Genomic DNA, 16,711 nt, shown 5'->3' on the forward strand with positions numbered 1-16,711 from the left:
GCCTGTAATGAAGTAAAAAAACCACAGCTGGACAAGGGAGAGGTTTAGATGTAATGCAGTGGCGACAGTGGTCTCAGCCAATTCCATGAGGAGCTCTGAAGCTAGGATGGTGTCTTAGAAATGTATATTTATATACATTTATAAAGTTGAAGCAAGGGCTCCAGGCCTGCCCTTTGTACTCGTATGATGACCAGTCGTTTGATGTACACTGCCCCCAAAGAAGGAATCTAATCTTGGGCAAGGCATTTTCCTTGTGCCGTGGAAAATTCCTGGGGAGAGACAGTTGTCAGGAATCCAGCAGTTGAAGGAAAGAGTATCTTGGTTGGATGTGGGCAGTGCACCGCAGCAATCTAGTCCACCCCTTGAATCCATTTACTTTATATAATAAGTTTAATCCTTGCAGGAACCATTCCTCTAGGATTCCGATTGATTTCTTTTTCTGGTTCTTGGAGAAATTCATGAGATGAAGGTTAAGTGGAACCAACTGTTCTCCTCACCACTGCAACTGGAATTGTGACCCCAAATGATATCCATCTCTGTCCTTTACTGCTGCTACTCTAGACTCCCGTCATCCTTGGCTAGCGCCTTTGTTAGTGTAGGTAGCTAACCTGATGGAGTGAACAAGACTGTCATCCTTGAGGGGTCTGATCCCCTGGACATCATGTCCTTGTCAGACCAGCCAGGGTTGGAGCACCTGATCATTTGCCATCAAAATTGGGCACGAGAATACCAACAGGCACTTAAACAGGGTACATGGGTGCTAAGCATATTCGTAGCTGCTTTGGTTGTGTAGAAGCAGCCCTACTTCCTCCTAGTGATAAAGGTCACTTACTTCTGTCAGAATGGTGATTTTCTTCTTCCCCAAAGCAACCATAGCTTACAAGTTAATGAAACTCCCCAAAGCAATATACAGATTCAATGAAATGCCTATCAAAATGCTAAGAGCTTTCTTTTTTTTTTGCAGAAATTCATACTAAAATTCGCATAGAATCTCAAGTGACCCCCAAGCAGTCATAATAATCCAGAGAAGAAAAAAAAGTTGGGGGACTCACAATTTCTGATTTCAAAACTACTACAAAACTATAGTAATCAAAACAGTATGGTACTGGCATAAAGCCAGACATCCAGACAAATGGAATAGAGAGCCCAGAAATAAACCCTCACATATATGTTCAAATGATTTTTGACAAGGATGCCAAGACCATTTAATGGAGAAATGACAATATTTTCAACAAATGGTGCTAAGAAACTAGATACCCACATAAAAAAAAAGTGAAGTACCTTTATCCTACACCATAAAAAAAAAATAACTGAAATGGATCAAGACCTAAATGTAAAGGCTAAAATTATATAACTCTCAAAAGAAAACAGGGAAAAAACTTCATGACACTGGATTTGGCAATGATTTCTTGGAGATAACACCAAAAGCTCAGGCAACTAAAGAAAAAACAATAAACAGAACTTCATCAAAATTTAAAACTTTTGCATCAAAGCACAATGTCAACACAATGAAAAGGTAATGCACAGAATTGGAAAAATAATTCTTGTGAATCATATATCTGTTAAGGAGTTAATGTGCAGAATATATGAAGGATTTCTACAACCCAACGAAATAACAAAACAACCCTGTTAAAAAATGAACAAAGGCCTTGACTGGTGTGGCTCTGTTGGTTGGGCATCATCCCACAAAGCAAAAGGTCGCAGGTTCTGCCAATCAAAACCACAATGGGCTACCATTTCCACCCAGTAGGGTGAATTACTTTAAAACAAACTTAAATAGATAAAAAAAATTTTAAGCCCCTCAAAAACATAAAATTGCAAGATATTGGAACTCTTGTGCATTTCCAGTTGAAATGTAAAATACTTCAGCTGCTAGGAACTCCTCAAAAAAACAAACATAGTATTACCTTATGGTTTAGTAACTATCCAAAAGAATTGAAAGCAGAGACTGAAACTGATATTTGTATACCAGCTAAGGCCAATTTGTTGGAATTATAGTTGAATTGACTATGTAAATATATTAATAACAGCATTATTCACAAAAAGCCAAAAGGTGGAAACAACCCAATTCAAATGTCCAGTGATGAATGAGTATATAAACAAAATGTGGTATATACATAAAATGGAATATTATTCAGCCTTATAAAAAAGTGAAATTCTGACACATGCTACAACATGGATGAACCTTAAAGACATTATGCTAAGTGAAATAGGCCAGACACAAAGAAATAAATATTATATGATTCCCAGACTAGTCAAATTCATAGAGACAAAATGGTGGTTTCCAAAGGCTGGAAGGAGGAGGAAATGGGAAGTTATCATTTAATAGGTACAGATTTTCAGTTTGGAATGACGAAGAAGTGCTGGAGATGGGTAGAGTGACCATTTCACAACTGTATCAAATGTACTTGATGCCAGTGAATTGTATACTTTAAAATTATTACAATGGTAAATTTTACCTTTTGTATATTTTACCACAATAAAAGAAATCAATGGGACTCATGTTGTGTTGCCTGGTGAAAATGCTTCCCTTTGGTGAAGAAGGGCCCCTTGACAAACAGAACCTAGAGTGCAGCAACAGGAAACACGAAAGTTCCCAGTGGCTAATTGGGGCAATGGTGGTCAGAAGGGCTGCTCATATTTCTGCCCCCAACACTTGGTTTCTGAGTCCATGTTATACCTATTAGGAAGGAGTATAGCACTAAAAAGGATAATTGATTTAGGATATATAATGTGTCCTGTCAGATGGCACCTCCTCATTATAAGGTGTTATCTCTAAGCTGGCACCGCAGAGGCACCTTCAAAAACCATTTTATCACCATCTCAGACCAGCAACTTCTGAGTGGTGCAGTGGGGAAAGGCCCAGAGGGTTCCATGGTCCTGCCCTGTGCTCACTGCCACACCTCCTTTGCTATAAAATAGGCCCCATGGGTTGCCATCAACAAGAGAAGAACATCCTGCAGGGAGCCACTGCCCTTCCAGCCTGATTCCCAGAGCCACCCAGGTGTCCCATGGCCTAAAGCAGATGACCTTAGCTAATATGAATGAACAAGAATAAATGCTTATTGAATGTCACTGACAATTTTGTGACTATTTGTTACACAGCAGTTTGTGCCAATAACTGATCGGCACACTTCTATATCTCCCCTCACCACAGTTTCTTAATTTATATTATTTTGTTTCTAAATTCTTTTTAAAAAATATTTTATTTATTTATTTTTAGAAAGAGGGAAAGGGAGGGAGAAAGAGAAGGACAGAAACATTGATGTGAGAGAAAAACATGTCAGTTGCCTCTCACACGCATCTCCACCAGGGACTGAACCTGCAACCCAGGCATGTGCCCTGACTAGGAATTGAACTGGTGAGCCTTTTGCTTTGTGGGATGACACCCAACTAACTGAGCCACACTGGTCAGGACTTATTTCTAACTTCTTAAATAGAATGATTAATTTGCTTACTAACAGTATTTTTAAATCTCAAAGGGAATTTTAAAATATTTTTCCTCAGAACTGTTTTGGTTACATATAATAGCCTTTCATATATAGGCTTTCATTGTTATTCTTTTAGAATTATTTTTTTTGTAATTTCAGTTTTGATTTCCTCTGTAACTCAAGAAGATAAATTCTATTTGCTATCCTCTCAATGTTTATTGTAGTTTATTGCATTGTGATAGTGAATGCGAACTATATATATTTTTTAATTTATTGCAATTCACTTTGTGAAGAAGCACATGCTTGATTTTTGTCAATGTTCCTTGGAAAGAACAACAAGTATATTCTGTTGTGGGATACTAAGTTCTATTTAAAATTCTTAGATCCATGTTTATTGTGAGATTTGGAAACAGCCTAAGTGCCTATCAGTAGGTGAGTCAATAAAAAAACTGGTATATTTACACAGTGGAATACTGCACAGCAGAAAGAAAGAAGGAATGTCTACCTTTTGTGACGACATGGATGGAACTGGAGACCATTATGCTAAGTGAAATAAGCCAGTTGGTGAAAGACAAATATCATATGATCTCACTTATAAGAGGATTCTAATGAACAAAACAAACTAACAAGAAAAAAAGAGCCAGAGGCATGTAAACATGGAACAGATTGACAGCTGTAAGCAGGGATGGGGGAGGCCAGCCTTATTGAAAGAAGGTGAAGAGATTAGTCAAAGAACATACATGCATGACCCATGAACATGGACAATGATGTGGGGATTGACTATTGAAGTGGGGGGCAAGCTGGGTGGAGGGGGACCCAGAGTTCAATGACCTGGGTTTGATTCCTGACTCCATCACTTATTAATTGTGTGACCTTGGGTAAATTACTTAACCTTTTATGCTTTCGTTTCATAAGTTATAGTTGTGATTAATAATATCACCTACCTCAAAGGGCTATTATGATGCTTACATGGCATATTGCTTGTACTTCAAACAGCAACTGGAGCTTAGTAAGCTTCATCATTATTACATTAAATGCTAAAATAAAGAAGTGCAAACTCTTACCTTTTGCAACAGCATGGATGAACCTGGAGACTATTACACTAAGGAAATAAGCCAGTCAGTGAAAGACAATTGCATATGATACCATATGATCTCACTTATACAAGGAATCTAATAAACAAAATAAACTAATGAGCAAAATAGAATCAGAAGCATAGAAACATGGAACTGACTGACAACTGTAAGAGGGGAGAGGGTGGGGACTGGTTGAAAGAAGGGGAAGGGATTAGCCAAAGAATGTATATGCATGACCCATGGACATGGACAACAGTGTGGGCATTGCCTGAGGGATGACAGGGGTGCTGCAGGGAGAGAGAAACAAGGGGAAAAATTGGGACAACTGTAATAGCATAAACAATAAAAAAATGAAATAGCCCTGGCTGGTGTAGCTCAGTGGATTGAGCGCGGGCCTATGAACCACATGATCGCAGTTCGATTCCCAGTCAGGGCACATGCCTGGGTTGCAGGCCAGTTCCCAGCGGGGGACTCATATAAGGCAACAGTACATTGATATTTCTCTTTCTCTCCTTCCCTTCCTCTCTAAAGATAAATAAATAAAATCTTTAAAAAAATGAAATAAAGGTGTGCAAATAATGTAATAATACAGAAAGACACTTAAACCAACTAATGGTCTGAGGGAACATTTTCCTTGAAAGAAGATGCTTCTGCTGGACCTAAATCTTAATTATTTAACTACTGCTAGTCTAACCCTGGCTAAATCACTTAGACTTTGTATCCTCACCTGCTAAAACAGAGATATATGTCAGTTGTTAATATAATAAGCTGATGTTTACAAAATTAAATGAGAAAACTGGAGGAGACACTGTTCCAGGACCTGACTGCTATTTGTCCTGTGAGCTGAACTGGGGCCAGAACAGAGTTGCTTTCGGCACACCCCGCTTAAAGGTGTCTGATAGTCATGCTGACATAAATCAATACCCCTTCCTTGCCTCCTGCTATGTGCTGTTTCCTGGAACAGATTGTTGTCCTGACCTGGTGGAGCATGTCATTTCCCATATCTGATAGCATTTAGGTACTAGGACCCGTGACAATTCCCTCCTTTACCTTGTATAATTATTTGGCACCTGGCAGGTGCTTCAGGGATCCATTTTGTCTTGCAACCTCCCAATACATTCCTTATATGTAAGCTTCCCTTAACAAACTCTGTTAATTAGCAGACTGGAGTAACTAGCCTCTATCTTCAGTCATTCCCTGCCCTTTGCTTATTAGGGTATTTTCAGTCTTACGGCTTTCCCCCCCGCCTAGGTTTGTGTATACTAACAATAATATCCAAGTATTAGATGAGCAAATGTAACATAACATGGCATGTATAATGAATAAATGTTTCCTTTTGAATCTGGTAGAAAAATAAATAAATTACTTTTGCATTTAATTTTTTATGTGTCCCCCTTTGTTTACCAATTAAACAGTATACTTAGTTTGGATTTATTGGTATATAAATATTCAGTCAGATTACAACAAAGCTACTTAGAAAGTTAAATGATCAGCATTGGCTTAGCACAACTCCTGTTTTTGTTGTTGTTGTTGTTATTTTTAAAAAAGATTTTATTTATTTTTAGAGAGCGGGGAAGGGAGGGAGAAAGAGAGGGAGAGAAGGGTTGATGAGCAATAGATACACTGACTGGTTGCCTCTCACACACCCTGCACTGGGGACCTGGCCCACAACCCAAACATGTGCCCTGACTGGGAATTGAACCAGTGACCCTTTGGTTTTCAGGGCAGCACACAGTGCCCTGAGTCAACAACCCTGTTGTTGTTTTTAGTCATCATGGAAATACCTTGGTGTAGTTATGTCCATTTTTGAGGCACATTGTGTCTACCTCAGACAGTTGGTAAATATACAGTGACATCTATCAGACAAAACTGATCACTTCTTCATCTCTGTGACTTAATACATCCTTCATTTCATACAGAATTCTTTTGTAAAAAAGATCTTATTTGTTTATTTCTAGACAGAGTGGAAAGGAAGGAGAAAGAGCAGAAAAGAAGCATCAACTGTGGTTGCCTCACACGCGCCCCCCAACTGGGGACCTGGGATGCAACCCAGGTATCTGGTTGAACTGGGGACCCTTTGGGGCCCTGTGCTCAATCCACTGAGCTATGCCAGCCAGGGCTCATTTCATACAGAATTCTAATATAACACATGGTATGTTGTCATATAGTTCATTGAATTTATGCCTTGCTTTGTTTAAGAAACAACCCTGACAATCAGTTATATACTTATGTGTTTGTCTCCCTTCCAAAACTGAGTTTCTTGAAAACTGTCTCATATCCATATACTACTCTCATTGTTTGGTGAAATGATGTGAGTAGGATTTGAAATGTGCTGTTATAAACAAATGAGCTTATATTTATAAGCAAATAAAGTTGAGGGTATTATTTAGGAATTTATGTGAAAAACACATACTCAGCCAAATTCTCTTCTTTGGTAGATGAGAAAGCCAGCCTGGAATAGTTAAATGCTTTGCCTGATGTTATCTAGCTAGACTCTAAAACTCCCATTAATCAGTCCAGAGGCTAATTCACCACATTTACTTGCCTTTCAGATCCTAGTAATTTGGTGTCTATCTCTACTACCACACTAACACTACTATCATTAAAACATTTTTAATGAAACATCAAACTATCATCAAACACTTTTACGCCACTAAATATAGTCACTGCTTTTCAGCCTTTGAAATACTTGACCTATTTGTGGTCTCTGACTCTGATGGCACCCCTCTCCATTTTGCAATTCTTTCAGGCCTTGGCTTCAGAGGCATGGCTCATCTAGTTCTTTTGTCTCACTGTCCATTCTTCCACAGACTTCTTTTGGGCTTCTGTTAATCTGTCACTCCTTTCTTAAACAGTGTTTCCTGGGCTCACTCTACCTTTAGTCCTCTTTATTGTTTCTTCTGTATTTTCTCCCTGATTGATCTCATTCATGCCTAGGACTTACATGACTAATTTTAAGTTAATGTTCCCCAAATCTGTTTTATTTTAACTCAACTTCTCTCATCATTCATGGACCTATGTAATTCTACTGCTTACTGGATACTTCCCTCTGGATGTGGAGGTTTCTCCCATCAAATCACAGTCACATTGCAGTAATCTTTGAGGGAATGTAATTAATTGCACCCTTCTTTTCAGATCAAGGAGAATGCAGTCAGAGACCAAGTATCATCTTCAGTACTTGATGTGCACCCCAGCCAGCGGGGTCAATGTGTTGTGGCTGTGATGAACAAATGCACACAGACTGCAGAAGTCCTGTGGAGAAAAGGGACAGCATGCCCACTCTCTGAATGAGAGGGCCCTGACCCCTGTTTGGACAGGCTTTTATTGCTTTTCTGTGCTCATTACATCGAGAATGGTCCTCATTTACTATGCACAGGTTCGCTTTAGGTGGTTACTTTTTACATACAACAAAGAAGAGGAAGTTGCTAATTACTACAAAGAAAAAGGATATTTGCAAATGCAAAAGAAAAAGTGGTTGAACTGGTTACACTTGTCCTTTAGAGGTTTAGCATTTAGGAAGTTACTTTAAAGATATGCAGTAAACATTTGCTGCCTCCGTTCAGGGTGAGAGAATTTTAGCAAAAGCAAGCCTCATAGCAGCATAGGTACAATGCTGGCCTGATTCCCCACGGGAAAACCGATCTGTGGGCTTGGGTCCTATGTGATTAATCAGGGGCTCCCCATTGGTTTTTCGAATCAGGGGCTGGGCTACATTCACCATGCCATGTGGAATGCTTCCCTGTAACTACTGACTGTATTAGTTTCCAGTTGTAACAAATTACAAACTTAGTGGCTTAAAACACAAATGTATTTATTTTTAAAAAGATTTTATTTATTTTTAGAGAAGGAGGGAAGGGAGTGAGAGAAGGGGAGAAACATGGATGTGGGAAAGAAACATCGATTGGTTGCCTGACAGGGAACTGAACCCTCAACCTGAGTCACGTGCTCTGACTGGAAAGAAACCGGTGTTTCACTTTGTGGAATGATGGTCAACGAACTGAGGCACATCAGTCAGGCACAGCAACACACAAATTTATTATCTTATAGATTTGGAGATCAGAAATCTTAAAATCAAGTATTGGCAAGGCTGCATCCTTTCTGGGGGTTCGAGGGAAAAATCTGTTTCCTTGCCTTTTCTAGCTTGTAGAGGCTGATGGCCTTCCCCGGCTCCATCTTCAAAGTCAGCAGCGCAGATTCTCCAAATCTCTCATTCTCTCTGACCTCTGCTTCCATCACATTCTCCTTTTATGACTGTAACTCTCCTGCCTCTAGTCAGTCTGATAACCCAAGATAAATTCCGCATCTCAAGTTCTTTAATTTAACCACATCTGTAAAGTCCCTTTTACTACAAAAGGTTAACATACTCACAGGTTCTAGAAGAGTAGGGCATGAACGTCTTTGGGGGGGCCACTATTCTGTACACAATTGTCAAAGTTAGTATTGGATATTATCTGTGGACAGAGAGCTTCCTAATGCCAAACTCTGGAATTAAATAGCTTTACTAACTTTGTAGACCTGGATCTGGCACTCTCAACCCTACCCCCAGGCTCTGCTTCTAGAGAAGTAGGAGAACATCAGGACAGTTGTGTGAAGGAAGCTTTCTTTTAAAAGCGAAAGGATGGGATGGGTACACATTCTTTTAACTTCACTGCTTCGTAGAGGACGAGAGGCCACAAATACTACATTAATGGACATCACTCCATATGGAACAAGACATCATGAGTGGAGAATAAGTGTTTTCCCAGTAAACATACCTATATTTGAACTTATCATAATATCCCACAAATCTAATCATCCTCCTAGGACTGCCAGCACTAGTAATTTAAGATGAAAAATTTCTGGATAACCCCGACTCATTTTTCTTTGTATCTTGCCAAATGTTTCCACCATCTACCCCAGAACCTGTATTACAAACTTGGCCTACTCATTTATCCCCTACTCAGTGCTGTTAATTCTACCATAATAACAGTGCTCACATTTCCCCCTTCCCACTGCAAATGACTTAATTATGCTCCCACTTCTTACCTGGAGTACAGCAAAGGCCTCAAAACTAATCTCCCTGTCTTAAGTCCTGCTCTTCCTGTCCACTTTCACTCCCGTACCTTTACTCATGAAACTTCCTTTGCCTGGAATTATGGCCTTTCCAGTTACTCTCTCCAAACTCCTACACTTTGGTCACCCAGTTTGCTCGTGTCAAGCATAACTAACTATCCAACATCAGCCAGGAGAATCAGACTTGAACCTGATTCCAAAGTCCATGCTCCTAACTGCTCTTGCCCGACTGGCTTCTCGTATAATAAAACTTTACAAAGCACCTTTTCATACATTCTTTCCTTCCAGCCTCAAAACTCTACCATACAGGCTGGATAGGTATTGTTATCCCTATTTATAGAATGACGAAACTGAGTGTCAGGGACTTCACGGTTGGCTCGCTCATCAGTCTTCCACACTAAGCGCGCGCTCAGCTCCATTGGCTTTACTCCTTTGAGAACCTTCCTGCTCCTAACAGAAGTAGCCTGTGGGGTCCACGCCAGTCTGGATGAGGTCATTACTCTCCCCACCACAGGTGCCCTGTAAACTCGCCTTGGTGAGGATGATGGGAACCTTTTCATCTGCAGTGACGAGACCAGTGACGGCATACAGTGACGTGAGGCGACGTGACTTACCCGGAGCTAGGTGCCCGCAGGGCAGCTACACCCCGGGGCGCCCCAGCTCCGCAGAATCCCAGGTCCCGCTGGTGGGGAAAACCCGCAAATCCCGTCCCAGGGGACCTCTGGACCCTAAAACAGATTTCGCTCGCCAGCCGTCGATCGACTGCTTAGTGACGCCAGCGCGCCGAAGCGCGTGCGCGGCCACGGCTGTGTGCGTGAGGGAGGACGCGCGCCGCGGCGGCGGCGAGGACGGCGGCGGTGGCAGCAGTTGAGGGGGCGGTGGCTACGAGGGGTTGCAGAGAAGCCGGAAGAGGTTTCAGAGCCCGCGGCTGGGTCTCCGAAGAACGTTGTCGCGGTGAGTAGCCTGGGCCTCGCAGGGGAGGTGGGGCCTGGCCGCACCTGCTGCGCGGGCCGGGGCGCGGGCACGCGAGCCCCCACCGCACCCGCGCGCGCCCCCACCGCACCCGCGCGCGCCACTCCACGCCCCTCCTCTGCTCCCTTCGAGGACGGGGGCTGACGAGGGTCAGTTACTGGACGCAGGCGCTCTGGGATGCTGCTGCGAGGGGCCGGGGAAGACTGTAGTTTTGAAAGGTGTAGTGGGAAGTAGGTGTCTGGGAGCTTCAGGATGACCCTGCCAGACTCCCAAACTGAGTCGAATCAGGAGAAGCCGGGATTCCCCGAGCAGCCTCTCATCCTGCCTGAGAATGAGAGGAGGCGGAACCGGGGTCCCCGGGGTTCGGCTTCGGAAGTTTGGCACTGGTGGGGTCTTCAGTGCCCCTGCCCTGGCGGGGCCGGGAGGAGGAGCTGGCTGTTGTGTAGAGTTGTGAATCTGTGCCTACGTGCAGCGTCGAACACACCCACGACCTAAGGAAGGCGATCTGTCAGAGATAGGGGGCTGCCTACCTGTTGCCTAGTTTCCAACTTCACATGTATGTGCACGTGCTTAATGCACACCTAAAACTTTGTGTGCTCTGGGCATTTTATCAAGTTATTGCTACAGATTTTGAGGCTAAGGGGCGGATGTCCATTTTCAGTGTCTCCTCATAGACTCAAATGAACTGTTTCATTTCCCAGATTGGAGGCACTGTTTTTTGTCTTTCTTAAACGTAGAACAGGCTTACTATTTACTAGATAGAAAATACAGATTCTGTTCAACGTGTGGGCTGGAGAGTGTTGACGGTCAGACAAGCTTGAGTGTAAAGATGCAGCAAATAATCTGTCCAGTGCTCTCCTCAGTGTGCTGGTTGTAGTTACTGCCATTCTTGGGAGAGAGCAGAATTGGAGGTAGAGAAGAAGTCATTCTTTTCTGACTGTTGATTGAGGCAATGCTTAGAACCAGTAGAAAGATATACTATACTGAAATTTAATCATGATTTGTACAAGAAAATTGCTCCTCAGTTTTCATTAAGCTCTAAAATACTCTGGTTCAGTTTTATAACTGTGTATCTGTAAAGTATGTTGCCTGAAGTTCTTACATCTTGGAACCAGTAAAAAACCTTGCTCTGCAGCACTTACTTGAAATTCGCTGTCTCTTGCTCACTGGAGTACAATACATTTTAGGACAGGAATCACGTATGTTTTTGACATGGTTGCTTCTTCAGTACCGACAAAGGGCTTGCCACAGAGTAGGAAAGCACTAGATATTTGTTATAAATCACACTGTATAAGTGGTGTATAACAAACATTTAGTTCAGTCCTTCAAGTAGATAATATTTGTGCCTCTCTGCCCAGTGTTATGTAACATGTGGAAGGAGGATTGTGGGATTTCAAGTGACAGAAGACCTAGCTTTTGTTACTTTAAGAACAAATATCCTAGCTAGGAAAATAAAGCATATGTATAAAAGTAATTATGCCACCAAATGTGGTCGTATGTAAGTAGGTGCTACGTGAGCTGCTGTACTTTAAATGCAGCAGAGATTTAGAAAAGGTAAGAGTTGTGGTGGGCTGAGTTAGTGAGCCCTTTGGACAAGGTAAGATTTGAGGTGGTTTTTGAAAGAAGTGTAAAATTTGAATTAGAGAAGAGATAAGAAATCAGATGTTGAGTAAACAGCGTGATTTTGGTTTTGGGGGGATATATTGAGACACTTGTTGGATGAGTGGTCTCTGGTAGGGGAATATTGGAGAAAATTTAGTAGATGGGGAAGGGAAAGTGTTAAGGCTTAGGCAGGCTTTATCAGTATCCCACTGATAACAAGGTAGAGTCCACTTGCTGGTGGGATGGGGGTTGTGCTACTCTGAGTAGAGTCTTACACAAGATTAAGTGTTATTCTTATGTAAAGTGAAAGGATATTAACAGTGGGCAGCATCAGGTTGTTGTGTACTTCTGATTCCCATTAACCTTCTTGAATAAATGCCTCACTAATGTGTTGTATGTGTACAGTCAGCAGTGCATGTCCCCATTTCTAAAATATACCTGGTATGCTTGGGCCATTCCATTGGAAATTTACTGAAATGATGTACCCAAAGCAATTATCTAGCCACTCTCAGTGACATAGTTTTGCTTGGGATTATCTCTTATAGGGGCCTGTGAGGTTTGCAGTTACTGCTGATCCTGTAAAAATACAAATAATGTTAGCTGGGAAAGGAGGCTAGTTGAAGAAGGATACTAAAAAATATTGACAAAAAGATTTGAGCAAATTAAAGATGCTCCTGCTAAATATTGAATCTTTGGTCTTTACAATATCTTTTGTGGTTTAGTGAAGATTCTTTCAAATGGTATGTAAACCTGAAGTTGAAGTTAACCTAAGATGTGAAAAGTTACAGCACTAAATGTTTCATTATTTAACAACTCAGCAAATATTTATTGGGTGCTGGCTGTGGCTAAACAATGCGTTGGGTATTGGCAAGACAAAGAATAAGATACAGTATACTCCTGAGACACTAGGTGTCTGAGGAGACAAACCACTAACCATGTTATGTTATGGTAAGAGTTAATTACTTTTGGAATGAATAAAATGCTGAGGGAGTGGCTCACTTTGGCTGGGGAAAAATCGACATAGTCGAGGAAAACTTTAAAGAGAAGAGGAAGTAACTTAGTCCTAATGGTTGAGTAGAATTTTACCACATGTAAAAGGGAAAACGAGCATTCTAGGCAGAAGGGAGAACATAAACCAGTTGCCAAAGATTAAAAATTGAATAGGGTTTTGTAAAATTTTGACTTATTTCTTGTAGGCTTGTTGTATTACAGAAGTGATGGACAGGAAAGGTATAGTTGGGGCCAAATTATGAGAGGGTCTTCCATTCCATTATTTTTTTAAATTGAAGTTATTGGGGTAACATTGGTTAATAAAATTATATAGGTTTCAGGTGTACAATTGTATAATACATCATCTGTAGATTGTATTGTGTGTTCACCACCCGAGTCACATCTTCCTCCATTTATCCCTCCCTTCACTCTCTTCTACCTGCCCCCCCCCCCACCATCTCCCTTTCCCTCTGGTAATCACCTTACTGTTGTTTCTGTCTATGAGGGTGTTTGTTTGTTTTGCTTAATCTCTTCAGGTTTTTCACCCAGTCCCCCAACCCCCTTCACTCTGACAGCTGTCAGTCTGTTCTCTGTAACTGAGTCTGTTTCTATTCTGTTGGTTAGTTTTTTTGTTCCATTAGATTTCACATCTGAGTGAAATCATATGGTATTTGTCTTTCTCTGAATGGCTTATTTCACTTAGCATAAGACTCTTCAGGTCCATCCATGCTGATGCAAAAAGTAAGATTTCCTTCTTTTTTATGGTGGCGTAATATTCCATTGTGCAAATGTACCATGTTTGTTTTATCCACTGTCTACTGACGGACACTTGGGCTGCTTCCAAATCTTGGTTATTGTAAATAATGCTGCAATGAACATAGGGGTGCATATATTCTTTTGAATTAATGTTTCAGGTTTGTTTGGTTATATTCCCAGAAGTAGAATTGCTGGGTCATAAGGCAGTTTTATTTTTAATTTTTTGAGGTAACTCCATACTCCTTACCTCAGTGGCTGCAACTAGTCTGCATTCCCACCAACAGTGTGTGTGTTCCCTTTTCTGTAAATCCTAGCCAACACTTGTTGTTTGTTGATTTATTAATAATAGCCATTTTGACAAGTGTAGGTGATATCTCATTGTGGTTTTAAAAAATTATTGATTTGAGAGGGGGGGACAGAGAAATATCTTTTGATTATTGATTGTACCATTGATTATACCATTACAGTTGTTCTATTCCCCCCTTCATTCCCCTCCACCCACACACTCCCTCCCCCACCATTCTCCCCCCCTTAGTTTATAACCACGTGTCTCACGTTCTTTAGATTCTATATTTCCCCTACTATTCTTGCCCTCCCCCTATCTATTTTCTACCTACTGTCTATGCTATTTTCTGTACCTTCTCCTCCCTTCTCCTCCTCCCACTCCCCTGTTGCTAACCCTCCATGTGTTCTTCATTTCTATGGTTCCACTCCTGATCTAGCTGTCCTCTTGGTTTGCTTTTGTTTTAGGTGTGGTTGTTAATAACTGTGAGTTTGCTGTCCTTTCACTGTTCATATTTTTCATCTTCTTTTTCTTAGATAAGTCCCTTTAGCATTTCATATAATAAGGGCTTGGTGATGATGAACTCCTTGAACTTGACCTTATCTGAGAAGCACTTTATCTGTCCTTCCATTCTAAATGAAAGTTTTGCTGGATAAAGCAATCTTGGCTGTAGGTCTTTGGATTTCATGACTTGGAATACTTCTTTCCAGCCCCTTCTTGCCTGTAAGATCTCTTTTGAGAAATCCACTGACAGTCTGATGGGAACTCCTTTGTAGGTGACTGTCCCCTTATCTCTTGCTGCTTCTAGGATTCTCTCCTTCATTTTGGTCTTGGCTAATGTAATTATGATGTGCCTTGGTGTGTTCCTTCTTGGGTCCAACTTCTTTGGGACTCTCTGAGCTTCCTGGATTTCCTGGAAGTCTATTCCCTTTGCCAGACTGAGGAAGTTCTCCTTTATTATTTGTTCAAATAAGTGTTCCACTTGTGGCTGTTTCTTTCCCCCTTCTGGTACCCCTACAATCCAGATGTTGGAACGTTTAAAGATGTCCTAGAGGTTCCTAAGCCTCTCCTCATTTTTTTGAATTCTCATTTCTTCATTCCTTTCTGGTCGGATGTTTCGTTCTTCCTTCTGGTCCATTCCATTGATTTGAGTCCCATTTTCCTTTCCATCACTATTGGTTTCCTGTGCATTTCCCTTCATTTCAATTAGTTTAGCCTTCATATGTTCCTCTAATCTGTGACTATAATCCACCAGTTCTGTGAGCATCCTGATAAATAGTGTCTTGAACTGTGCGTCTGAGAGGCTGGCAATTTCTTGGTCACTTAGAGTTATCAGCTCTGGGACTTTGAGTTCTTGCGCCATCTTTTGGTCTGTTCGTGCCTGTTATGTAGCAGGATTGGAGCCCTGAACACCTAGTTCACCAGAGCAGGGCAACTCAGTCGCTGGGTTGTGACGCTGTATGTGGGGGCGGGGTTAATGAGAAGCAATGGCATCCCATCTGCCGCCTCCCGCCACCGCCGCCACAGGTGCCGCAGCTGCCACCGTCACCGGGGCCTTTGCGTTTCGTCCCACTGCTCGAGAGTGTGCCACCGCCGTCAGCCCTCCACCACTGGGTTCGCCCTCTGGGGCCTGCGTGGTCCGTCTCACTGTGCGCGAAATGTGCGACCAGGTCAGTCTGCCCCACACCCTGACTGGGTCTGGGCTACCTGCGTGCCTGGGTCGGGGGATCTTTCCTGCCCGACCCAGCTCCGCTGCTGGCTCCGCCCCTCTTACCATCCTGGTTGTATGATTCGTTGTTGTCGGACTTCCGTATACTTCAATTTTCTGTTCTTTGGCTGTGTCTTTGTTCTCCAAACCTTTGTTGTATTCAAACTTGGTTGTGGGAGAAGGCACAGTGTTTCCACCTATGCCTCCATCTTGGCGGAAGTCAGAAACATCTACTTGTTGTTCCACTTATTTGTGTATTCATTGGTTTATTCTTGTAGGTGCCCTGACTGGGCATTGAAACTGTAGTCTTGACATACTACAATGGTGCTGTGACTGACCCCCAGCCAGGGCTCATTGTGATTTTAATTTGCATTTCTCTGATAATTGGTGACATTGAGCATCTTTTCACATGTCTGTTGGCCATATGTATATTTTTTTTGGAGAAGTGTCTGTTCAGGTACTTTACTCATTTTTTAAATTAGATTGTTTGTTTTTTTGGTGTTTTGTGAGTTCTTTATAAACTTTAGATATTAACTCTTTGTCAGACATATTATTGGTAAATATACCCTCCCATTCAGTGGGCTGCTTTTTCATGGGCTGCTTTGTTGATGGTTTCCTTTGCTGTGCAAAAACTTTTTAGTTTGATATAGTACCATTTGTTTACTTTTTCTTTTGTTTCCCTGGCCCAAGAAGATATATCAGAAAAAATATTGCTATGAGAAATGTCTGAGTCTTACTATGTTTTCTTCTAGGACTTCTATGGTTTCAAGTCTAACATTTAAGTCTTTACTCAATTTTGAGTTTATTCTTGTATATAGTGTAAGAAAGTGGTGGTTTTATT

At 41.6% G+C, this 16,711-nt stretch overlaps 1 protein-coding gene across 2 annotated transcripts in view; it reads left to right on the forward strand.

The window, feature by feature from the left end:
- Window positions 1-10,416: 10,416 nt before the first annotated feature.
- BTBD9 (BTB domain containing 9) overlaps window positions 10,417-16,711 on the forward strand; it is a 470,437-nt gene continuing 464,142 nt past the window's right edge. The window contains exon 1 of one of the 2 annotated variants that reach the window (XM_037063262.1): window positions 10,417-10,513. The gene's annotated coding sequence lies outside the window, so the exon portion shown is untranslated. Of the gene's footprint in view, window positions 10,514-10,725; window positions 11,088-16,711 lie in introns of those variants that run through there. The other variant, XM_037063263.1, reaches the window with a different exon arrangement.

The sequence above is a fragment of the Sturnira hondurensis genome, unplaced genomic scaffold (assembly GCF_014824575.4).
Source record: "Sturnira hondurensis isolate 20B ecotype Veracruz unplaced genomic scaffold, ASM1482457v3 Scaffold0014430, whole genome shotgun sequence".
Lineage (NCBI taxonomy): Eukaryota > Metazoa > Chordata > Mammalia > Chiroptera > Phyllostomidae > Sturnira > Sturnira hondurensis.